The sequence below is a fragment of the Podarcis filfolensis genome (assembly GCF_964270895.1).
Source record: "Podarcis filfolensis genome assembly, chromosome: 8".
In the NCBI taxonomy this organism is placed as follows: Eukaryota; Metazoa; Chordata; class Lepidosauria; order Squamata; family Lacertidae; genus Podarcis; species Podarcis filfolensis.
The window spans coordinates 2,697,764-2,721,828 of NC_139611.1; the positions used below are offsets into that span (position 1 = coordinate 2,697,764).

General features: G+C 45.3%; 2 long non-coding RNA genes across 2 annotated transcripts in view; both read left to right on the plus strand.

Moving 5' to 3' along the window:
* The window catches only part of LOC310769919, a 77,487-nt gene that overhangs the window by 47,872 nt on the left and 5,550 nt on the right, over positions 1–24,065 (plus strand). The gene's annotated exons all lie outside the window — the stretch shown is intronic.
* LOC310768498 lies at positions 11,986–16,591 on the plus strand. The gene is made up of 4 exons (XR_014551344.1): positions 11,986–12,172; positions 13,625–13,718; positions 15,403–15,514; positions 16,415–16,591. It is a non-coding gene; the product is annotated as an uncharacterized lncRNA (long non-coding RNA).

Below are 24,065 nucleotides of genomic sequence, written 5' to 3' on the forward strand. Positions count from 1 at the left end.
CAATAATGCCCCTGTGCACCAAAGACTCTGCATCTGTGAGTCGGGAGACACGGAGGACATTCCATCCCATTTGTTGCTGTGCCCTTTATGGACAAAAATTCCTTCATTACATCCTTTCCTCTCTTTCCCCTTGAGCAAATCTCTATTTTGCTGGCTGGCAATAACATATTTATTACTGCACAGGTTGCAAAATTTGCCTTGGCTGCAAGTAAGTTGAGCGCTAGGCACCAAGACACGTATCATAAGGGGGAGTGTGAGATGTGGAGTGCTTAACTTATGCAGGTGTGATTTTTGAATTTTTGCTTTGCTGCTATTGTTGTTTAGTTTTAAATCAATTATTTGTATTCTATGCATTGTGACCAGTTGTGACAGCTTATAGCTTTTAGCAATAAATATTTCATTCATTTATTAAAATGTAAATAACCACAAAGTTCTAGTGGAGTCAAAGCTTAGTGTAAACTCTCAAAGCAACTGAAAGCCTGTTTTGCTGAATTCTTCCCCCTTCCCATTCCTCTTTTTCAGAAAGTTGCTCTCATCCTGATCATGTTATGCATCACCTGGCTGGGCAAGTGCCAAGGCTCCTGTGTCCGAACCATAAATAAAGCAGAAGTTAGTGATGGTAAAGTTATTGAACAGCCTACTGATTTGTGCAATTGATTATTTCATGCTTGGCTTTTTTTTTTAAAAAAAATTGATCCTGACTCAGGATTAGGGATGTGAGAGAAATTCCATTCAGTTTGCATTTGAAGGTGAATCTATCAAATTATCAATTTCTAGAAGACATGAGAAACAAAACAAAGTCTTCCTTTGCAATCTGCAGTTATATGAATTTTGCAAGGCAGTTCTCCAAGCAAATAGTGTTTACAGAAATGCATATGCTAGGTAAAAGTGTGTGTAAGAATGAACATATTAGCAAAAATATAAAAATAAGTGCAATATATTGGGAGAAATCACTTGCAAAAATGGGGACATTAGTCAAAACTGCATACAAAATGTGCTTATTATGAAATATTTGCACTAGCAATGTTGAACAATTTTAATGAAGAAAGAGCAGGGCCTGCACACTCAAGCAAGCATTCCCATAGACTTCAACCTACCCCTACTTGCTGGGACAAGGCACCAGATGGCCAAATTCATGGAGATCCAGGCTTGGGCTGAGTCAGGTTGAGAGAGCCCTAAATTGCCCTGGGTTGAATCAGGCCTCCAGAGCAATGAAAAGCTGTCAGGAGACAGCATGTCCAGAATGAAGACTGCAGAGGTCAGCTTCACCACCTTGTTAAAAACAACAGCTAAACATTAACTCCCCACCCAAATTGATTCAGGACTGGTTCGTGGGTGGGAGGGTTGATTCCTAGATTGTCCTGGATCAGGTGAAGGGTGTTTTGGAAATTCAAGCATTCTTTTGGATTCAGTGGCAACAGCAACAGTAGTGGAGAGGAGTTCACTGCCTTTATAGTGTCAGGCTCGAACACAGCATAAAAAACAGTGACACATACTTTTAGCAGAATAACATAGCATAAGCAAGATAAAATACTTTCCCCTTCAGTTATCAGGTTCACCAGAGGATAATAACAGAGAGATTTTAGCTGGCCAGTACACAGCAGGAACAGATCAGTGCCTACGTCAAAGCTCAAAGGCCAGACCCTATCAGGAAGATTGACATCCCTGAGAGGCTGCATGCTGGCTGGACTGACATCCAAAGGTCCTCCCACACCCTGCCAGCACTTATCCCTGAAGCACATTAGCAAATCAGGGCAATAAAGCAACCCCTGAGAGTCCTAAAGGGCGTAACCTTTTAGGATGGGCCAATAATGAAGCAGGAAGACTTGTATAAACCAAGAAACCTATCTCCTCAGTATACAAAATTCTTCCGCAATAGGTTTTCCCTATAGAGGGGAGTGTGTGCACAGCCTTACGATGTACCAGGAACTATTCTTATTTCCTGATCCATGCACTTGATCAGTTACCATCCATATTTTGGTCCTTTGGTTTGCCTTCTGGGCATACCTTCTCAAACTGTGTTTTGCAGGATTGCCAGAGTTGTCCTCCTTCAGTATCCAGTCCCCTCTTCAGGTTCCCTAAAAATTAAAGATTTGAGTGGGCAATGGTGGGTATCTTCTCTTTCCCACAGGAGTGGGGAATCTGTGGACCATCACTCTCACCATCCCCAGCCATTAATCACGCTGGTGGGTGGAGTCTAAAATGCAAATTGGAGTCTAAAAACACCTGGAAGGTTGCAGCTTGTCCATCCCTGGCCTAATATACAACTTGGTGAATGCACACACATGCACCCAAAGGCACCAGCCAGACCACAACCTGTCGTTTCATCAACCATTTCATCAACCACTGCAGCTGCAGAGGTGTATTTTGAAACCATTGGTTGTGGTGATGGGCATCCATGCAGGCGGGGGTGGGGGGAACACTGCCCTCTCTCCCAGATGCCTCATAATTTCCAGATCCCCATTTTTATTTTTTAAAAGTGGGAGGAGAGTGCATTTCTAGCATTTGTATAATTTGAACTTTCAGGCAAGATGTACAGGTGCTATTCTTCTCAATCTTGGGAGGTAAACTAGTCTGTTCCCCCAGGGGGAAGCCCACAAGTGGAGAACAGGAGCAACTGGGACTCAGAAACAGGCTGTCTCCCACAGTGGGAAGAGCCAGACTGGAGAAATAAGCTGTGGGTGCTGTTACAGGCTGGGCAACCATGAGGGTGTGGTGCCAAGTGGTGCCAATTCCCCCAGGTTATCTTCTGATTTGAACAGCTGCTTTTTGTTGCATTTTGGAAGTGCAGGCACTGATGGCGATGAAACTGACCGTGTTCTCCCTGCCATCTCTAGGAGCAGTCATTCCTCCAGATGGATGCACTTCTCCTTTGGATGGGACAAAACACGGAATGGGGTCTGAGTGGAATGGAGCTAACGGCATGAAATGCACATGCAGCAGAAGCGGAGCAGAATGCTGTGACAACAGGTAGGAAAAAGTAACACATTGGCACTGGGCCTATTCATGCATTGCCCACATTGGCAGGGGGAGAATCTCCCTCTGTCAGTGAATAGAGGCTTGGTCAGTTATGCATCAACCTCCCCCCCCTCCAAAAAAAAGAGGACACAGATTTACATGTGCTACTTTGTATTTATAGGTGCAAATTTAAAAACAGTTAGAAATACAAGGCATTATAATAATCATCACCATCATCATGATCCTGCCCTTCCTCCCCCAGGAGCCCTTGGCAGCATACAGAAGTAGAATTTAATAGAGAAACAATGCAAATATTTTAAAAGCAGATTAAAACATTCTAAAAAGATCTAAAATCAATTGCAGCTTTAAGAAAACATTGTAAAAAACAATTTAAAACATTCTTTCATCCAAAGCTCTTAGGGCTGCCTGGAATAGTATTTTGAAGCTACCAAATCGCTCTCCCTTCTGACAATTCTTAATCTTTAAACCAATGCAGCTTTTTCAACAGAGGGCACCTTCAAAGAGAGGACTGTCCTCTGTATAGCGGGACCCGTGGAGGCTGGTGCCCATGGAGACTGGCAGGGCAGGCGTCAGGGAGGCCAACAGGAGGAGGCACCAAAGCAAATGGCTGGCAGAACTGGAGCTGATGGTAGAGCCAACTCATTGCCATTTTATTCCCCTACTCTTCCCTGCTGAGTTATACAAAGGCAGCACTGAGGGCTTATCCACATGTACCTTTTGCCCTGCTCTTTCCTGGCATGGTCCATGGCTGAAAGCACCATTTTTTTGCCTTGGAGCTTCCCTTGCAAAAAACCACACTTTAAAGCTCAAGCACAGCAAATGGTGATTTGGGTTTTTGTGGGGGAAGCTCCGGAGCAAAAGAAAGGGGCACTCGGAGACAGAGCGTTAAAGCAGGGGTCGGCAAGGTTTACCTTGCCTGGGCTGGTTCACTCCAGCAGAGATCCCTCTGTGGGCTGGATCACGTGTGTGCATGAGCGCACCCATGACCTCCGGCGTCCGCGTCTGTGCAGACATGATTTCTGGTGCCGCGGAAGCGAGTCCCCACGCACCGATTTAGTGCAGCGCGCAGGGACTTGCTGAGAGGGCGGTTCGTGGGCTGGTTAAACGACCCCCGTGGGCTGCTTGTGGCCCATGGGCCTTAGGTTGCCAACCCCTGCTTTAAAGCATGGGCTGTGCCTAGGAAGTGCAGGGGAAAGTAAGTGTGGAGAAGCCCTGAGACAGAGAAGACTGACAGGCAGTGCCATTCCCTGGAGGGGCTGTCAGCAAGGAGGCAGGTGCTGGCTGAGGACCTCCTGAGCTTGCCTTAATGGACTGCCCGCCACTGAGCCGGACACCGTGAGGAGCCTCTCTCGTTGGTGTTGTGGCACCACATTAAGATTGCAATCCTGTATAGCGATGCGCTTATCGAATTGACTCCCATGATCTATCAAGCTGAACCAGGGGCAAAGGACATGCAGTTAGAAGGAAAGGACAGGATGAGCAGAGGGATTTCTTTTCAGGACCAGAACTGAGCAGAGCTCACACATCCCTTCCACACAGAAGTCCACTTCTGGTTAGCCTTCTCCATTTCAGCCACATGTTTAGGACCTTGGCTTTTTTGTTGCTGTTGGTAAGCAACTGGGAGGCAGAAGCAGCTGTATTTGAAGAACTGCTGCAAATCACTAGGGGAATCAGTCTGCCAGTAGACCTTGATCTACCTTCTGCCCACACACCAGGGGAAGGCAAGCTGCTGAACTCCACGTTCAACTCCTACTTTCACCAGTCCTGACCAGCATAGCTAATAGTCAGGGGTGATGGTAGCCTTGTTGGCTACTCCCAGTATATACACTTAGTGCCAATCCACATTTGCCTGAAAAATCCTGACTTGCTTTGCTTTGGTGGCTCCATGGGTGCACTTTCTACTTCTGTCCTGGAACCCTCTCCAGGAAACCAGGTGTCTTTGTGCACACTTGGGTTGTGCATCGTCAGATTTTTCTGAGTGAGACACGCAGGGAAGCGTGTGGGCTCCAGGGGCATGCGAAGCTGCCAGTCAATTTCGCCAAAATTATCTGCCTTGCTCCACCCTCTGGGGGGGGTCAGTGTGGGGGTTACCTGTTGCTAAAAGGTAAAGAGAATAAGCTAAGTTTCCAGGACTCTTTGCTCCCCCTTCCAAATATGTTATTAAGAGGGTTTCTAAAGGCACTCTAGGCTTCTGGCCTTCTTGCTCCAAACTTATCACCTCTGCATTCTCTAGAACGGCCTTTCAATTTTTTAAGAGGGAAGGTTTTGCAGTTATGCAGAAAGATGTGATACAATCACAACGTGAGTGTTTTATTGCAGAACAGGGTCATCTGGAAAATGAGAGGGAAATCCCAGGTCCCAGACAGGCAATAACTGGGGGGGGGGTGCAGTTCAATGGTGGGAAACTCTAATGAAAAACTATTGCCAGGGACGGAGCATGGAAAGAAAGGGAGGAGGTGGGAGGAGACGGCCCCTGCCGGCAGATCTGCAGAAACTTCCAAAATCAGTTTGTGTGGACAGGCAGAGTCCCCCAAACCCTGCCCCCCCCCCCCGTGTGGAATAACGACTCAAGACAACGTGTTATGGGATTAAAATTGGCCACAACTTTATTATATTTCAGATGTGGGTAGACCTTGGCTCAGGCATTGGGCATTTATCCCTCCCAGTTCCCTGCTGGGGATCTAGGGAACATCAGGGTTATCCAGTGGGGGGGAGGCTGAGTTGGCTCTGGAGAACATATGTTCAAGCAGAGAGAGCTCATCCCCGTTACGCTGCCGTCGCAGGGGAGAGCAATGACAACCTCTAGGCGTATGGTCAAAGCCTCCCCTCAAACAACCCCTTTAACGGGGAACCCTGGTATCACCACCGCAAAGAGGAAGGGGACGTGGGTCACTGCTGCACGCCCCCCCCATTCAGGGAAGATAGACTAAAGGATTCTGCCCAAGGCCTGAAACCGCCAAAATTGTGACATTTTGCTACAGAGAAGGCAAAATCTGCCAATGCAGGAAAATTCCTTTCCGGCCCTTCAACAGCGACCCTGACATAGCAGCGCCCACATACCTATGGAGAAAAGGTTAACCTGCAAAAGAAGTCTTAACTGAGGGAGGGCAGGGTGGGAGAAGCTCTGGAGCCGACTGAAGATTCCCAGGTACTATCCTCCCTCTATTGTGTGGGCAAGTGGTCCCTCCCCCTACCTGGCCTGATCACCTTGGCAACGCCTCCCCATGCGGTATTGGGCAATTGACTGAGGTAGGCGGAGACCTCCAGATATCCCACCTGGGGGAGGCGAAGCCAAGCCTGCGCTAATGGTGCCGCATAGGGTCCAGGGGCTGCACGCGACCACGCAAAGGGCGCCCCCCATTTAATGTGGGGAGCGGTCATTATCAAGTGGGCCAAATCTCTCTTCGGGTTTTCTGGCAAGATCAGATTTTCTCAAGAAACTTATGGCACAGCTGCAGAACAGCATGAAAAGCTCTAGGACCCAGAATAATTAGTTGGTACACAATACGATCAAAATACAAGTCAAGCGAATGTGAATGTGGACCTATGAGTAGGCAGGCAGAGACTGCACTGAAAGATGTTAGCGATAGCTAAACTGGTGTGTCATTTTAGAGCTTCTTTAAAGGCTGTTGCAATTCAAGACAAACCTTGTTTCATACTTAATGCTTCTTCTTTTATTAGCATATCCACAGGGAAATGATGATGCTTCGCAGCTGAATTTTGAAGCTATAAAAGTGAAAGGGGACCCATCACAACTGTGTTTTGAAGCTATACAAACCTATTCCATCCCCTTCATGTTAGAGAACCTGAATAAATCAGTCAATGTCTTCATCTCTGCCTCTTTTCTTCCATGAGTGCCAAAAGGATGAGTGTATCTTTATTGAATGAAATGGCTGAAGCCTCGTCAGGTGGAGGGTCTATCAAAGGGCTGGCCTGAGTCAATTTTTCATGTGTCCATTCCTACAATCTTTCTATTTCCAGATTTAACTGTGGATTCTGTTTTCTAAATCTCTTAGAAAATCCATACTTAAATAATATTTAAATGTGTGTTTTACCACAAAATACATGTTTAAATGTTGTATCTCAGCCCTTAAACACCTTTTATCAAAGATTAACAAATCTAAAAATGCATTTTAGGTAGGTTTTTGAGCCAAGAACTGAATCTCAGGTTTTGCAAGAGGAACAAAATTTGAAGTGTAATTATGATCCATGTATTAGTTTGGGAAGTAAGCTGAGGATTCAGTTGTGTGGGTGCTTCTTTGCAGGGGCTTTCCTTGGGGCAAAGGCACTGGCAAAGCAGACAAGGCCCTGCAGCTTCGCTTTCCTTTTTCCCAACTGACATTCCTTCCCACCCTTTTTCCTACCCTGACCTTCTTCCCATTCACCTCTCCTTCTTGTCTGATGCCCCACCCCCTGGCAGCCTAGGATCACTCTGGGCAGCCTGGGGTGATCCCCCTAGATTGGTCTGGTTCCAGGGTCAGACTCTGGTAATCTTTGGTAATATGTGCCAAGTGAGCCCAAAATTTGGCACCCCAAAATGGATCTTCTCAAATTTGCGCTCCCTTGGCTCAGCGCCCTGTATGGGGGACCACTCGCACCACCCTAAATCTGGCACTGCTGGTTCTTGAACCAGGATTGGGTGGAGTTAGGCACACAGCCACAATCCCTACCTGACAAATTCACTTTATTTCGGTTTGGTTCCTCTGCCAAGGGATACTGTGGTCTCCCAAATCTTGGCCGGTGAGGGAATTAAGACTCCACCAGCCTCAGAATGCAGTCCTTCCCTGGAGCTTTTTGCCTTCCAAAAGTGGGAGACATTTAATCTACAGGTTCAGAATCCCTGGGAGGTGGGTGCCACATTTATGAGTGTCTTTGTTCTATGCACAAACTCAAGTGCATGCAGGGTATGTATCCAATTACTCATCCATTCACCACCCATCACTATTGTAAGTAACCACACAGTGACAATGCACAATGTAACATACACACAAAGTATCTGTTATTTTTGTAAGCCACTTAGAGACTGTTTTAGTATTAAGCTGTATATAAAGATATGAAATAAAGAAAGGATAAATAAATAATATTGGGGAAAGGCTATTACCTACCCTGCCCCTGTCTTCTCTTTAGCCTTTCCCCATAGGGCTTGTCTCTATACTGCTGCTGACTATACATGCCCCCCACCCCAATATCATGAGGAAACGTGGTCAGAGATACTCATTCAAAGAACCAAAAAGAAGGAGACATCCACCATTTCAAACCAATAAATCTATCGCAAAATCACACAGATCAACTTTTCAGATTACATGCCTTTGTTTATGGGTCGCAAGATGTGTAACAGGTGATTTGTGGGACCACAGGGGATAAAGTATGTCACATCACTAGGTTTTCTGGGGCAACCTGTCTGTCCTGTGACTCTGGTTCCAAATTCCTGCAGTAAACACTCCTAGATGCCTATCAAGCAGCTGGCCTGAGGTCAGCTGGAGAAAACGTCAGACTAAGATGCTGCAGGTAAGAAGTCTCTGCTAGCTTGACAGGCTTTTTCATTTAATAAATTTATAAAGGGCACAAAAGGTACAATTTTGAAACAATAACAGAATAAAATAAAACTTAACAATACATAATTCCAGGGTGGCAGTAAAGTTGGTAAAATTTATAAAAGCAATGAAAACACTATAAAACATACTGGAATGCCTGGGCAAATAAAATAAAAACAAGTCTTTGCCCTCAAAAAGATACCAAGACATCCTATATGAGAAGAGCTACGACTGAGAAGCACACAAGGTTGCTATTTAGCAGAGATCCAGATATTTATTTTATTTTATTGCATTTGCATGGCTCTCCCCTTCTTCATCTAGTCCCCACAATAACCCAAAGAGGTAGGATGGACTGAGGGGCAGAGAGACGGGCCCAAGGTCCTCGTCTGACACTCTAACCGCTACACCACACTGGCTCTGAGGGGACATGCACTGCTATGGTGCTCAGGTCCTCCTTGTGGGCTTGTCATAAGCATCTGGTTGGCTTATGTGGGAAAGAGTGTGCTCTACAATTCTATTAAACAGGCAAATCCCGTGCTAGGGATCATTAGGGAAGGCACTGGAAATAAAGCTGCTGATATCATGAAGTTGTTAGGCAAATGTATGATGCGATGGCATTTGGAGTACTGTGCACAGATCTGGTCACCTCACCTCCCAAAGGATATTGTAGAGTTGGAAGAGGGCGGCCAAAACAATTAAGCAGGTAGAGAAACTCCTCTGCAGGGAAAGGTGGGTGGGTAGTATAGAGAACAGGTAGGCCAGAGGTAGCATCAGAGAGGTCTGTGCATTTATGCAGAGCATGGAGAAAGTGGAGAGGGAAAACCTTCTCTCTCTCTCGCTCATAACAATAAAACTGTTGGACATCCAATGAGGCTGAACGTTGGAAGATTCAGGACACATAAAAGGAAGCATTTGTTCTTACAGCACATAGATTAATTATGGAACTTTCTCCCCAGAAGGCAGTCATGGTCACCAGCTTGGGTGGCTTTGGGCCAACTGGACCAATTCATGGAGGAGAGGGCTATGGGGGCTACTCACTCTGATGGCTCGGATGTCAGAGGCACTATGTTTCTGAATGCCAATTGTTGGAAACCACAGGAGGGGGGGCGCTGTTGTGCTCAGGTCCTGCTTGTGGGTTTCCCATCAGCCTCTTGTGGTTTTTAAAAAATTATTTTTCATATTTTTTAACATTACAAACGTCAATTGAAACAAAATAACAAACTCCCCCCCCCACGGTTTTCAAAATGTACATTTTTTTTATATTTACCGCATTTGATTACATTTATCTAACTTTAATCCTTTTTTTTAGTCTTTTGGTTTTTGCAAATTACAAGTGTTATAAAAATCCTGCTAACATCTTTAAGTGTTTACAATGTTCTTTAATATAGTCTATGTATTTTTTCCATTCTGTATTAAATTTGTTGTCCTCTTGGTGTCTGTTTCTTCCAGTCATCTTTGCCATGTCAGCCTATTCCATCGCCTTCATAATCCACTCTTCCTTAGTTGGCGTTTCCTCTTCCTTCCATCCCTGGGCGTAAAGCATTCTCGCAGCTGCCATCATATACATAAACAGTCTTTTCATATCCTTTGGTAATTCTTCTCCTATTATACCTCTTTAAAAGGTATAATAAATAAATAAATAAATAAATAAATAAATAAATAAATAAATAAATAGTTTTTAAACAAAAGTTATCTTAAACATTTTTTTCAATTCATTATATATAATTTCCCAGAATGCCTTTGCCTTTTTGCGTGTCCACCACATGTGGTAGAACGTGCCTTCTTTCTCTTTACACTTCGAGCATATGCTAGTATTATTTTTATATATTTATGCTAGTCTTACCGGGTCAAATACCATCTATACATCATTTTCGTATAGTTCTCTTTTAACGTACAGCATGCTGTAAATTTCAAGTCCTCCTTCCACAGTCTTTCCCAATCTGCAAGTTGTATATTATACCCCACATCTTTTGCCCAGTGGATCATTAATGATTTTACCTCTTCATCTTTAGTTTCCCATTCCAGCAATAATTTATACATTCCCATCAGCCTCTTGTTGGCCACTGTGAGAAAAGGTAAGAGGAGGCATGATAGAGGTGTATGAAATCATGTCTGGTATGGAGAAAACAGGTAGAGAAAAGTTTTTCTCCCCGTCTCTCTCAGAGATGAACTCGTGGTCATCTAATGAAACTGAAGATTCAGGGAAGATAAAATGACGCATGCTGCCCATAGTTAAATTATGGAAACGTCTCACATGGGAGGCAGTGATGGCTACCAACTTGGAGGGCTTGAAAAGAGGATTGGACAAGTTCATGGAGGGTAAGGCTACTAACTCGGATGGCTGTGTTCTCCCTCCACTTTCATGAGCCGTAGGCTTCTCAGTAGGCGTTGTGTTGGCGGCTGTGAGAACAGGATGCTGGACTGGGGAGGGCCATTGGCCAGATTCAGCAGGCTCTTCACACAAGGCATAAAGTGCTGGAAGCTGCTCCCACAAGATGTAATAATGGCCACCAATTTGCTAAATTTAGGTAAGTGTGGATTTTGGAGGTGGCTGTATTTCAGTTCTCTTACTGTTTTGGAAAGTGCAAACCTGTTAAATTTTGGGTTAAATGTGAACTGAATCAAATTTCTTCCCCCCCCCCCAAGAGAAAGTGGTAGCCGCTTTCACCCAAGAGTGGCCTCTTAAAATGCCAGGTGCTGGGGGGGGTGGTTCCTACTGAGGAGTGCTATTTTCCCCAATACAATGCAGGGGAAAGAATGGGGGGAAACTATGGTACACCATCAAACAACATTGTTAATGTCCAACAAAAGCTTGGGGGGGGGATATAATTCTTTACCACACCCGGAAAAGGTGTCAACAAAAATGCCAGGTGGATCTCATTAGGAGGGTGTTCCACAAAGCATCAACAATTCCCGCTTTGAAACTGCCTGGCTTCAAATCCTGACCTGGTATAAATTCACTATTCATCTTCCTCTCACCCCAAATTCTGTGACTCTGCCCCGACCCAATCCAGCTAAAAGAACTGCTATTTGCAGTGCTCAAAGTTGGGCCAGTTCTGTCTGCCTGAAAAGCATGGTTGCTTACATCCATTTCATCATGCCCTGCTTATTCCCACCCTATCCCAACTCTACAGCCCTCGTTGTCAGGTAAGTTATTGTCCCCAAGCCATCTCCCCCTCAAATGACACCCCATTTCAGGCCCCTCTCCTCAGTGGGCAGCCCTCTCTTTCCACAGCCTGTTGTTGTGAATATCTGGCACTAAACTTCATGCAGGCTTCACTTTGCCAATGATGTTTTACAAGCTGTTCCTGTTCTGGTTTCTGCATGTTCTTACCAAGAAACAGATCTGAAGACGATTCAGCTGATAATACTCTGCCACCTACTCTAGTGTTCTCCGTGCAAAGAGAAAAAAGGCCCGGCTGAGACAGAAGCAAATGTTTTCTTCAAAACAAACATGATGTGGGCACAATAGTACACCACGAACACCAGGTCAAGGGAGACTTTCCCCTCAGCTTTGCCTCTCCACCTTCTCCTTCGTATAAATGTAGGCAGTGGATTCCCTGCAGGCTTAAGCGAGGGACACGCTCTTGCTCTCCACTGCTACCAGAAACAGGCCCCGTAAGGAGACTTTGCCAGCAGCATATGGAAAGACCAAGATGGTAAGCAGCACAATGCTTTTGCACTAAACTATATCCAATGGTTTGCTGAATCTGGACTAGGTAAAACTGTGCAAAGGCCACCCTAAAGTGGATTTCTTTCAAGGCAGGGAAGCTGCAAAGGCATTCAGAATTTTGATGCAGTACATCAAAGACTGGAGACATATATATATATATATATATATATATATATATATATATATATATACACACTTGTAAACTGCTCTGATACTTTTGTATGAATAGCAGTCTATAACAATTATGTTCAAAAACATACAATAAAAACATTAAAATATTAAAATAAGAAAACTATTATGGAAAGGTGTGTTTTTAATAAGACTGATGGAATAGAAAATTTTCAGGAAGCATCTGAAGTCTGAAACAGAAGGCACCTGCTGAATCTCTGTTGGCAGAGTATCCCACAATACTGGACTTACGACTCTAAATGCTCAGTTTCTTGCTGTTGTCAAATGAGCCTTATCAACCCTGCAGATGATCTCAGGGATTGAGCTGTGACAGAAGGGGTCCCTGAGTTACCCTGGACCTGAGTTGTTCAGAGCGTTGTAAATTAAGTGGATGGGCAGCCAGTGCAGATGTTTTAACAGTGGTGTCCCATGTTCTCAGCCAGATGGCCCCATCTGCATTTAGTCCCTTATGATGCTTAGGTAAAGGTAAAGGGACCCCTAACCATTAGGTCCAGTTGTGGTAGACTCTGGGGTTGCGGTGCTCATCTTACTTTATTGGCCGAGGGAGCCGGCGTATAGCTTCCGGTTCATGTGGCCAGCATGACTAAACCGCTTCTGGCAAACCAGAGCAGCACACGGAAACGCCGTTTACCTTCCCGCCGGAGCAGTACCTATTTATCTACTTGCACTTTGACGTGCTTTTGAACTTCTAGGTTAGCAGGAGAAGGGACCGAGCCACGGGAGCTCACCCCGTCGCAAGGATTCGAACCGCCAACCTTCTGATCGGCAAGTCCTAGGCTCTGTGGTTTAACCCACAGCGCCACCCGTGTCCCTTCATTTTGATGCTTAGTCCTTCTAATACATGCCTGCTTCTGCCTATTCTGTTTTCTGTCTGATTATTACTTCTTACTAAATCTCGCCAATAATCATGGGCACAGCCAGGATGCTGGACCAGGTGGGCCATTGGCCTGACCTAGCAGGCTCTTCTGACGCTCAGATGTTCTTAAGAGAGCTTCGGTGTTTATCTGATCTGGAGGGAAGGAAATAGTGTTGCCTTTGCTGCAGTACTTTCCCTGATTACAAAAGCAGGTATATAAACTGAAGTTATTTCTGACATTGCTCATTCAATGATAGGCCCTTCCTTATGTTTTCATTAAAAAAAACACACAACTTGGGCATGTAAGTGATCATGTGGTTTTCCTGATAGATCCAGAATTTTATGTAGACACTTCTCTCGATTTTTTTAAAAAACCCTTTGCTTCTGTTTCAGAAAGTGATCTTCCACCTGTCTATTTTGTTCATCTTTCTGGACTTGTGCCATGAACATTGCATCCATAATTCCTTTACCGCGGACAATAAAGATGGTAATATTTTCAAACACTCTGTTAGTTTGGGCAGAAGGATTGTTCCATAAGGAACAAGGTGGTCCTGGTACAGGTGGATCCACACCATATGTATAAAACATATTCAGGGACTTAGCTTCCCCCAAGGAATAATGGGAACTGTAGTTTGTTAAGCTTGCTAGGATTTACAGTTCCCATGGCTGGGGTGTCATTAGCTTTAAATGCAGGGTGTGGCTCTATGTGTACCTTGACCACTTGAAGTATCTGCTTTTAATGCAGATCTCACCCAGTTGGGGTTTCAGCTGAGCAAGGTGGGCTAATTATGAATTCAGGTTCCAGCAAGGGTAGCCTGGCATTTCAGCCAGGTGAGGCAAGCAAAACAAGGTCATCTTCCAGCAAGGCAAAGCTGAAATTAAGCTCCAGTCAAGTGGAGTGGGAAGCCTTCTAGATCTCTCCATATGGAGCTGTGGCAGCAAGCGGACACAGACGGAGGCTGCACCTCCAGCTGTCTCCACCTCCAGCCATCAAAGTCTCTCCAGTGAACGGGGCCTCGCCTGCTCCAGCAAGGCTAGGAATGCAACTCCCTTAAACTGGGGAACTGCCAGCAAAATGGGCTCCTTGTGTGCTAGAACTCCCAGGACAGTGGAGGCGCTCTGGACCAATTCAAAGGGCAGCTGCTGCCTCACCCACTTCCTCTGCATTTTGTTCATGTGTGGAAAATGCCATGTGAAAAACTTTCTGATATAACTACTCAGAGACTCCTTAGCATCTCTGTAATCCCAGAGAAAGCAAAATATATATCAGCCTGGTCCCGACTATGGCAACCAGATATATCACAGAAAAGTCAAAGAATAGGCTCTGCCCACTCACTTTTGAGCAGGGAGGGAAGGTGGGGACTGCACTGCTAGGGAAAAGTGCAGCCAGCTTTTACCCTCCCCCTTGCCGGGCAGTGATAGGCCACTTCATGTTTGGATTTCATGGGTGACTTCTGACCACCACCGCAACCAACAGAGGAGCTGATTTCACTCAGCGGTCGCACGGGACACCCCCCCCCCGGCCACACTGGACCGCAATTGCCACTCCTGGTGAATCAGGTAAGCGGTCCTTTCCAGCCTTCTATGCTAGGAAAAGAGCTCTGAGCAGCAGTTCTAGCTTTTTTGTTTGCAGGGAGATTAGGCAGTGCTGGCTGTTTAATGACCATTCATTCTTATTTGTTTGTGGGAGATTAGATGATGTTGCATCAAAGCAAGTGTTACTATCCCACACAACCCAGTACATTTCCCCATCACTTTCCTTCTCTCAGATAGTCTAGTCTTTTGAGGAGGTAGGCTTGTTGTGGAAAACCTCCAAATCAACTTTAATTGTGCAACCTGATCTTGCCGGCATGTGACTGAATCCCACCTTAATGTGACAGTTGGAAGCTCCCTCTGACGTTACTGATTTATCCAAATTATGTCAACAAGATTATATCAATTGTATCACTTTTGAGAAGTCTCTGCTAGAGAAATAAAGGTGGTTTATCTGCTATACCTCTGTATATCAGGTTACTATCAAACGTAGAGGAGCCGTATCAGAAAAACAAACAATCTGGCAACTACAACTTGATTGTAGTGATCATTGTGACGAATGGCGGTTTCCCCAGATGTACCTATAATTTCACTGACACTTGGAGGCTTGACACTAATGCAGAGGAAACTGGTTCCAGGTGAATGTACTGATTCTTATGATGCAAGCAAGCATCCATCTGGGTCAGCATGGAATACATCTGAGTGCATGAGTTGCGAGTGTAATAATGGCACCATGAGCTGCTGTTCCAGGTAGGCATGAGCTTCCAAATTATTGATCTCTCAGCAAGTGGGTTTCCAAAAAAATCCCACCCAACCCCAATTGCCATGTGGCAGAGATTTGGGAGGAGGGTACCACACAACCCTCTCGGTTGTGACCTTCCTAACACACCACCCCCTCCGCCATGCAGCAATCAGCCTTGGGAATAAGGCTTCCGTTGTTACCAGTGTAAGGTTTTCCTCTTAGGGTTAAGAGGGCTAATTGCTGGAGCAAGCAGGGTTGAGATGGGATAATGGTGTCACTCCACAGGCAGGCAGCCTTTTGTGTTCTCAAAGACAGAGCTGCATTCCATACTGGGATATTAACTTGCAATAAACATTCAAAAGTTAAGCTGTATTTAAGTCAGCTTCTTTTAAGTCACCATCTATCAAAAGGGGTCGATTTAGAGAGGCACTTAGCAAGGTTTATTTTTCTGCTTCATCTTTATTGGTGATGTTTCTACAGAACTTCAATTAGCGCACAATCAAACCTCAAGGTCATTGTACTACAAAATGGGGGCGGGGGGGTTTGCATCGCATGCCAGCATTAAAGCATAATAATGAGTTTAGGAGTGCTGGTGAATTTAGCTATAACATATCATTTATTTTGTTTAAGAAAATATATTGCCGCTCTTCCCCTGTTATCACAACACTCAGGGAAGCATCCCATTTAAAAACAATAATAAAATAATAAAAGTTTAAATTAACCCCAGATTCATTAAATTAACATTGAACAAAAATGTTTATATTCTGTATTAGGTGGGGTGTAATTTTATAACAACCTTAAACATAAGAGAATTTTTACTAAATCTTGGCTCCTAGGAAAAATGGGAGCTCAAAAGACTGTGGGAAGTAAAGACGGAACTTATGTTTAAACATGTTTTTGTTTTTTAGATATGGTGCCATTGCTCACTTAGAAGGATGCACTTCGTATCTTGATAAAGAAACGTGTACATACAAGTCTCATAAAATTAATGACCCCTCAAAACCATGTGATGTACCTTAAAAACCCAGCCTGTCTTCTTGTCATGTTTATATCAGGACATGAATAAACTGAGTGATTGCACAGCTCTCAGTCTCTGACTTCTTCCTTTCAGCAGCCAACAAACTAATGTCTTTATTTTCACTGTGTGGAGTGGGGCGAGGTCTCAGGGCCAGGCCAGGCCATTTTGCAACCTGAGGTGGGACCAGAAACATGCACTGCAGACCACTGCCCCAGCAACTAATCTTGCTGTAGCCAATTGCACAAGTTTTAAATTAAAAGCCAGAAGGTTATCTGCCCACCTCCACTGTGGGCAACTTTGAAAGTGAGGACACAACTTTCCTGTTAATCACCTGATATCATTGTCACCACAAATATCACCAACACAAATGGAATAGGAATATTTAAGCCTGGGAACCATTAGCAAATAATTATGCACAAGTTGTGCCATAAACAGACTGCTTGCAAGTTTAAACTCCTTCTACAATTAGGGATATCTTTGTGCATTAAGCCAGGGCAGTTGTGACAGGAAGGCAAGTGTGACAGGAAGATTCAAGGAAAATCAATATAGCATTTAAACATTTCAGTGTAGTATAGCATAGTATCACAAAAATGTTTTGGATATACAACCAGAAGCAGTATCCATTCCTCTCTTCAAAAGCATTGGCTATTCTTCTATAGTTCTCCATGACATAATGTTGCGAACAGGGATTTTCAACTCTGACAAATATGAAAAATCAGAAAACAGTAAGGCTTCTTTGTGTTGATGAGGAGATGAGTGTTCGTTTGCCTCAAAATAGACCCAATATAAATGAGATTATCCGGCAAAAGCAAACTCACAAATCTCATTGAGTTTGAACACATATTTAAGGTACGAGGCTCATATATAATTATTTTGGGAATGATCCATGTTCTTTTGTAGCTGCATTGTTTTATACTTTCCAGATGCCCCATGATAATATTATAAAGTAGGTACATTCTGTGCTATAAATCAAGCACTGCTAGGAGTTGCTTCTTTTTGTTTCCCCATACATTTCTTCTCAATTAAAAAATTGGTGTGGCACGAGCAAATTTTTATTCTGAAAGTGTGGCCAGAAAAAAAGTTCAAGAACTACTGAGCTAAGGGAAGGGAGCCCCAGGCTCACAGGCCCAAAGTGGCCCTCCAGTCCTTTCTCTCGGCCCTCAGGCAAGCCTTTCTCCAGGTCATGCCCTTCATGGGCGCTGCTCTGTTCTTTCCTTGAGTGCTTGGATTTGACTGGAATGTTTTCCTTGAGCTCTGGCGAAGTTTCCCATTTGCCTGTTGGAGAGGTGGGTACAGAAACATCTGACTTCTTCGTGGCTGGAATGTAGCCTCCTGTACAAAAGTAAGACTCACCTCTGTTGCTTTTCCCACATTTGCCTCTAGCCCTATCCATCTCTGGCATTTGAAGCTTGGGATGTGGTCATCCAGGCTGATAAATGCACTCCCACAACCCCTGTATTAAGCAGACACCATCTCTCAGGTGTACGTGACATGTCTATGCTAGAGGCATGAAAGTAGCTTGTTGAGCTACTCAATGAGCATCCATCTAAGACCCAATTGGTAAGGACATAGAACGTATTTTAATGTGATTGTGGCTATAAAAGAGTTAACACTCTCCCATTACCCAGTCACAACCCAATGGTCAGTTACTTCCAGTAGCAAAAGTCAGAGGGGGACAGGGAGTGAAGGAAGTAGGATGCTCTGGAAGGATTGTCCTGAAGTGGGAGAGTTAAACTGGACTCAGTTATGTCCTCTGAAAAGATGGGGTGGTATTGTACTACATGCCAATCTGTCAGGCAGGTTCTGACTCTTCTTGGGATAAATGGTGCTCTCTTTCAGGCCCTTTTCATCAAAGGACAGGGATTTTCCACCAAAAGTCTTTTCCACTACGAATCTTTTGGTGCCAAGCCTCACACAATTTTCGCGGCTCCACTTGTGTTTTACAAGATGTTCCCATTCTGTTTTCAGTGTCAGATAGGTAGCCGTGTTGGTCTGCCATAGTCAAAACAAAAAAAAAAAATTTTTTTTAAGGTGCTACTGGAAGGAAAATTTTTTTTTTTGTTTTCAGTGTGTTCCTATTAAACAACATCTTCAAAGCTTTAAAACAGGGGTGAGCAACTTTTTTCAGCCGTGGGCTGGTCCACCGTCCCTCAGACCATGTGATGGGCCAGACTATATTTGGGGGGAGGGGAATGAACGAATTCATATGCCCCACAAATAACTCAGAGATGCATTTTAAATAAAAGGACACATTCTACCCATGGAAAAACACACTGATTCCCGGACCGTCCGTGGGCCAGATTTAGAAGGTGATTGGGCCGCATCTGGCCCCCAGGCCTTAGGTTGCCTACCCCTGCTTTAAAAGGCTGATAAGACCCTTCTGGGTTCTCCACTAATCTTCAGTGCAAAAGAAGCACCATTTGAATCAGAAGTCAATGTTTTCTTCCTGGCAAACATTTGTGCTCACATTAATTTTGCCCAAAACCTCTGGTGCCAAGGAGGCTTTCTCTCTGGGTTTGTCTCTCCTCCTTCTCCTTTGTCTAAAGGTGGGTAGTGGGTTTCCTGGAGACTTAAGTAAAGGGGCCTCCAGTTGCTACTAGACCCATTTCTGCCTCCAGTAGCGGCACACTGAGAAGCAAGATGGTAAGCACAAAGCTTTTGCATTCCACTATAACCAACTGTGGGTTGGATGCAACTAGATCCTACTCAGGGTAGACCCATTGAAATTAATAACTCTAAACCAGTCCTTGTATTGGATCCCACCCTGTTTGTTTAATCTGGATTTATTCCAAATTTTGAAAAGGAGTGGGGAAATCTATCATTTTTTTTTGTTTCTTTCAGTTTCTCATTTTTCTACTTCTGAATTCTATACATTTCCACACCAGTTTGTGAAACCTTTAAAAAAGTCACCATGAAAAATTCAGCAGCATTTAACTGCAACTTCCTCCTAATATACATCTTTCTATGTAATTTTACACATTTTACGCATTATACTCATGTTTCCAAAGTGACTTTCCTTTATATAATGCATCTTTGTATTCTAGTTTCAGTATAACAACAACAACAACAACAACAACAACAACAACAACAACAATTTATTTATACCCCGCCCTCCCCAGCCAAGACCGGGCTCAGGGCGGCTAACATCAGGTATAAAAACAATTGATTAAAATACAACTTAAAAACAGGATTAAAGTACAACTTAAAATGCAGCCTCATTTCAGTGGAAGCCCAGATCAAAACCTGTTTGAGGGGAGAAAACGTCAAATCTTCACCAAGGCCAACTATCCAGACTGGTCATACGTGGGCCAGAAAAAAGCCAGGGAAGTCCCCAAATAGGGGTTCCATCACAGAAGGAAAAGGAAAGAGGGGGAGGGGATCAGGTTGATTCCAAGCCAAAGGCCAGGCGGAACAATTCTGTCTTACAGGCCCTGCGGAAAGAAATCAGATCCCGCAGGGCCCTGGTCTCATGAGACAGAGCGTTCCACCAGGCCGGAGCCAGTGTTGAAAAGGCCCTGGCTCTGGTTGAGGCTAATCTAACTTCCTTAGGGCCCGGGACCACTAGGGTGTTGCTATTTATGGACCTTAAGGTCCTCCGCGGGGCATACCGGGAGATATGTATGAGGGCCCTAGGCTGCATAGGGCTTTAAAGGTCAAAACCAGCACCTTAAACATGACCCTGTACTCCACCGGGAGCCAGTGCAGCTGGAAAAGCAATGTGGTCCCACGGCGAGGATCCCGTAAGGAGCATTCTGCACCTGCTGGAGTTTCTGAGACAACTTCAAGGGCAGCCCCACGTAGAGCGAGTTACAGTAGTCAAGCCTGGAGGTGACCGTTGCATGGATCATTGTGGCCAGGTCGGGGTGGGAAAGGTAAGGGACCAACTGCTTGATGCGGTAGAGATGGAAAAATGCCACCTTTGCAGTAGCTGCAACCTGTACCTCCATGGAGAGGGAAGCATTGAAGGTTACACCCAAACTCTTGACAGAAGGCTGAGCTCCCACAAGCTGAGCTCCCACAAGAGATGGGAGTTGGCCCCCCAATCTCATGTCGTCCCAACCCAGCCAGAAGACCTCTGTCTTCAAAGGGTTTAACTTCAACCGGCTCCCACCCAGCCATCCAGCCACAGCTTCCAAGCATCTGGTCAGTGTGTCCGGAGCCAAGTCAAGGCAGCCGTCCATCAACAGATAAAGCTGGGTGTCATCAGCATATTGATGACAACGCAGCCCAAAACTCCAGACAATCTGGGCAAGGGGGCGCATAAAGATATTGAAAAGCATTGGGGAAAGGATTGCGCCCTGTGGGACTCCACACACCAAGGAGTGCCACGGCAACAACTCCTTCCCTAGCACCACCCTCTGTCCCCGACCTGAGATAAAGGAGCGCAGCCATTGTCGGACTGTGCCCTGAATCCCCATGTCGGCAAGGCAGTGGTCCAAAAGATTGTGATCAACCATGTCAAAGACTGCTAACAAGTCTAAAAGAATCAGCAGTCCTGACCTGCCTCGGTCTAGCTGTCTATGGAGATCATCTGTTAGGGCGACCAAAGCCGCCTCGGTCCCGTAACTAGGGTGAAAACCAGACTGGAATGGATCCAGAGCTGATGTTTCATCCAAAAACCTGCCAAGCTGTTCAGCAACCACTCTCTCAATTACCTTACCCAGATACGAAAAATTTGAAACTGGACGGTAAGTGGGTAGATCTAAAGGATCTAACGATGTTTCCTTTAAGACCACTGCTCCCCTGGGAATGTCCCCGTGCCAAGGGACAAGTTGATGATCTCACCCAGAGAAACCCACACCTCGTCTGGGCATGCTCTAATCAGCCAAGACGGGCACGGGTCAAGGAGGCAAGTGGTGGGCCTTCCAGCTCGGAGGAATCTGTCCACATTGGCAGGGAATATCCGGTCGAAATGGTCCAATACTGGACCCGAGGACAGTCGAGGGGCCTCCAGTTCTGTTACTGTATCCAAATTGGCAGGGAGGTCACGGCGGAGCAGCAGGACTTTCTCCGCAAAAAAGCTTGCAAATGCCTCACAGCTATGGGTCAAATTTATATTTAAATTTGGCTGTCCCACTGTGGTCGTTAAAGACCTAATTATTCTGAAAAGTTGTGCCAGGTGAGAGCTAGTGGATGCAATGGAAGCTGAGAAGTAAAACTTCTTTGCAGCTTTCACTGCCATCTCATAGGCTTTCAAAGGCGTCCTATAAGATGTTCTTGGGGCTCCGTTGCAAGCACAGCGCCATACTTGCTCTAGCCGTCTGAGGTCCCGCTTCATTTTCCAAAGCTCCTCGGTAAACCAGGGGGCCCGGTTTTGGCAGGGTCGCAGAGGGCGCTTAGGTGCGATCTCATCGATGGCTGCCAGGAGCTGGTTATTCCAGTTCTCGACAAGCTTATCTAGTGAGCTGCCAGGGGGAGCAGGGTCCTGCAAGGCCTGATGAAATCCATCAGGACCCATCAGCTTTTGCGGGTGAGCCCAAATAGACTTGCCACCCAAGCGGGATGGGGGCGGGAAGTCAATCTTGGCTTTCAGAGTGTAGTGATCAGACCATGGCATTTCCACAGGGGAGGACATGACCACATCTATGCCCATGCCAAAGATCAGTTCCAGCGTGTGGTCTGCTTGATGTGTGGGACCCAAAACAAACTGGGAGAGACCTAATGTTGCCATGGAAGACACCAGGTCCAGAGCCCGTAAGGAGGGGGCGGCATCAGCATGGACTTTGAAGTCCCCCCAAACCAGTATGAGTTACCTGAGTATAGACAGTTTTGTACAAGCTACTTGGAGCAAAATTTGGAGAAGTGCAGATTTCAGCCATTGGCTACCTTTTGGTTTGTGTATTGTTTCATAAAGTGTGAACTGGGTAGGTTTGCCTGTAAATGCAAATTGAAACACATTTTTCTGCCACTCCTACGTAAGGTAGACTTGTTTCAGGTGAGAGGAGCTAAAAAGGCATTCAGAATTGTGAAGACAAAGTGCTTCCAATATTGACACATGGTCTATCTGTTTATGTTTGTTTCTGCCCATTTGCTCATTGTCAAGACACACCGTATGTGTGTGTGGAAGGGAGATAAGAGAGAGAAAGAGAAAGCACCATATTCATGCATTACTGGGAAAAATTACAAAAATGCATTGTCTTAGGGAAAATCTATATTAGGGGACACCCCAATACAAAGATGTGTATGTGTGTGTAGGAGAAATTCACACCAAACTACTGATGTGGGAATGTGGAGAGCTGAGAGCTGAAGGAGGAGGGAACTGTGACTCACAGATCTTCCCATTCCTGGCTTAAGACCAGCTTGCCTTTTTCTTCAAGCCCTACTTGGGCCAATGTCCATCCCTCCACGATTCCCACCATACAAGGGGTGCAGTGGACAGGGGCCTAGCCAGGATTTATATTAAAGGGCAGGCTTTTCGTTGGGGGGGGGCAGAACTGAGTTATCTGTGATGCAATTGGTTAGTTAAGTTTGGGGAGCAGCTGCTCCCCCAGCACCCCCCTGGCTATGCCCATAGCAGTAGAGACAGTCTAGCTGTCCCTGGTCCTACAAATGCAACCCCTATAACTGGCCCCATTGCTCTCCATGCATTGGGGCTGGGCTCCTTTGCAATGGGGAGCCTTTTCTCCTTATGTGGGGCTATCCCCGTGTGATTTTGAACCCTGAGCTTCCAGAATCCTACATCACTGCGAGAACCAACACAGACTGGGAAGGATGATTTGAGAATCCTTGCCCTGTAGTTCCATACATAAATAAATACAGCTGAGGCTTTCTTTGCTATTTTGCTTTCTAACATCCCCAGCAGGAAGAATTCTGGCCTCTTGGGAAAGGTCAGTTCATTCCCCCCCCCCCCCAATTATGTATCATGTCCCAAAAGGCCTTGGTCTTCCTGCAGATCCACCGCATGTGAAGGCGGGAGGCAGAAGGGTGCCAAATGAATCTTTGGGGCGCCAAATTTTGTCCTCGCTCAGGGCGCCATATTCCTAAAGTCTGCCCCTGCCATTGAGTGAGATGTCACTGGACTGCAACTCCCATCAGTTTCCCTGATTACAAAAGCAGATAAAGAAGCCGGTTTTGTTTCTGACACAGTTCATTAAAATGGCAATCAGCTTAATCTTATGGCTTAATTTAAAAACACAGCTCCTCCTTATATAATGGTTAAGAACATCATCTTTAAGCACTTTGACTTTGTCAAACCACAAATATGAATGCCACCCTTATCTTCTGTCAAATCCTTCCAAATCCAGTAACCTGGTATTCCTTAATGTTACCCACTCTTTAACCATGTGTGTGTGTGGTGTGTGTGGGGTGTGTGTGTGTGTGTGTGTGTGTGTGTGTGTGTGTAACTGGTCCTGAAAGCAACTGCCTCTCCCACTCTGGGGGGGGGGGGTACTTTCCCCCAGATTGACTTCTGACTTCATGAGCAGGTTTTCACTGACACTTTGCAGGTTTGGGCACTAAACTGTGGAATAATGACCGCTCCCCACATCAAATGGGGGGGGCGCCTTTTGTGTGGTCACATGCAGCCCCCCCCCATTCCAATG